We start from the raw sequence: 1,934 nt of genomic DNA, 5'->3' as shown, positions 1-1,934 counted from the left end.
CTTTACATTAAATGTAATCCATACTGAAGGCTGTGGTCTTTGATCTTCATCAGTAAATATTTTAAGTCCTCTTCACTTTCAGCAAGCAAGGTTGTATCATGTGCATATTGCAGGTTGTTAATGAGTCTTCCTCCAATCCTGATGCCACATTTTTCTTCATATAAGCTTCTTGTATTATTTACTCAGCATATAAGTTGAATAAGTATGGTGAAAGAATACAACTCTGTTGCACACCTTTCCTAATTTTAAACCATTCAGTGTCTCCATGTTCTGTTTGAACAATTGCCTCTTGGTCCATGTACAGATTCCTCATGAGCACAATTAAGTGTTCCGGGATACACATACTTCACAATATTGTCCATAGCTTGTCATGATCCACACAAATGAAAGCCTTTGTGTTGTCAATAAAGCACAGTTAAACATCTTTCTGATATTCTCTGCTTTCAGCTAAGATCCGTCAGACATCAGCAATGATTACTCCTCCCACCACATTTTGTTACAAACTTCTATCTTGACAGTTGTGACAATCATTATTAGTTATGATAATAATTACTGTTGAATCATAAGAATCTTATTCCCATCTCCTTTCACCAGTCCCATCTAGATAAGATGGAAACTGTTCAGTGGGATTATATCTTCCCCCGCACACCCCATAGCATTTACACTTGTTTCCTTCATCAAATTTTTTTTATCTTCTTCGAATTGTGATCATCAAACCATCGAAGCTAGGTCAAATGGGTACTATCTTCAAGTTTGGGTGTTCTTGTGCATCTCACCTCATATCATGTCAGCTGGATGCTTCACTCTCAGCTGTAGACCTCCATTGCTATGTCTTTGTCCATGTGCTTAGGAGCCTCACCAGACTTTGGACCAACCAGCTCATCCTTTTCTCTCTCTCATCTTCAGGTTGGCAGGAGTCTATGAACGTGGTTGAACTCTGCCCGTATCTTCATTGCTACCTTTTCCCTACTTCCACTTACCAGTAGACCAACATGGTCACCAACAAGCTTACATGCCTACTTGTGTGTTCCCTTTGAGTTTCAGTTTTGGAGGGGGCTGATTGATTTTTTTTTAAATATTTTAAAATTCTCTTTATTTCAGAACTTTCTTTGTGTACAGACATCATTAAAAAATGCACATACATTGGAGATTTCCCAAAGATCAGGAGCTGCAAATAAAATATGAGGGCAACTAGAAGAACTGAAATGGTCTCAGAGAAGTTCTGAGGATCACATTTTCTTAAATGTCCTTGATAACCTCTTCAAGTTCTTCCTTTGTGAACAAGTGGAAATTCTGTCCAGGCTGCACTGCAGCTAGCTCTATATTAGTTGCATTTAGCTTCTCCTCCATGACTTGTTTGAGAATGACAAGTGAAGATTTGATGACTTTTTTCAGTGTCATTGACTTTTGATAAACTTCTCACAAGGAGCTCTGGGCACCCTCTGAAGCAGAGCCAATTGCTCGAGCATCACACTGTACAAAGGTTCCAGATGGTTCCATATGAAACAGCTGGGGTCCTTTCTCATCAACACCTCCAAATAACAGTGCTACTCCAAAGGGACAAGACAGGGTGCCTGGATCTGCATCTTCTTCTCCAAACTGTAAAGCCAGATTGGACACAGCTTGGGTCACGCTCTCCACTGTCATTGTTTCATTGTAGGTGAACCAATGGTTCTGTGTCTCCACTCTAGCTTTATCAATTAAAGTTTTAGCATCAGCAATTAGCCCACTCATGGCACAACCTATGTGAGCATGGATCTCTACAATTTTCTCAATGCTCTGGGCTCCATGTGTGGGGAGGTAATTCTCTTCTCCACACCTAGGCACACACCCTCTGCTGTCTGGATCCCAATGGCTGTAGAGCCAAACTTTATAGCCTCAATGGCATATTTCACTTGAAATAATCTTCCTTCAGGAGAAAAAGTATTCACGCC

General features: G+C 40.3%; 1 protein-coding gene and 1 pseudogene across 1 annotated transcript in view; one reads left to right on the top strand and one right to left on the bottom strand.

Moving 5' to 3' along the window:
* FRAS1 (Fraser syndrome 1) overlaps window positions 1-1,934 on the top strand; it is a 797,189-nt gene that overhangs the window by 55,522 nt on the left and 739,733 nt on the right. The gene's annotated exons all lie outside the window — the stretch shown is intronic.
* Window positions 1,240-1,934, bottom strand: LOC102839268 (annotated as a pseudogene).

Source organism: Chrysochloris asiatica, unplaced genomic scaffold (assembly GCF_000296735.1).
Source record: "Chrysochloris asiatica unplaced genomic scaffold, ChrAsi1.0 scaffold00214, whole genome shotgun sequence".
NCBI classification, from domain to species: Eukaryota; Metazoa; Chordata; class Mammalia; order Afrosoricida; family Chrysochloridae; genus Chrysochloris; species Chrysochloris asiatica.
This window is presented reverse-complemented; position numbering and strand designations above follow the sequence as displayed.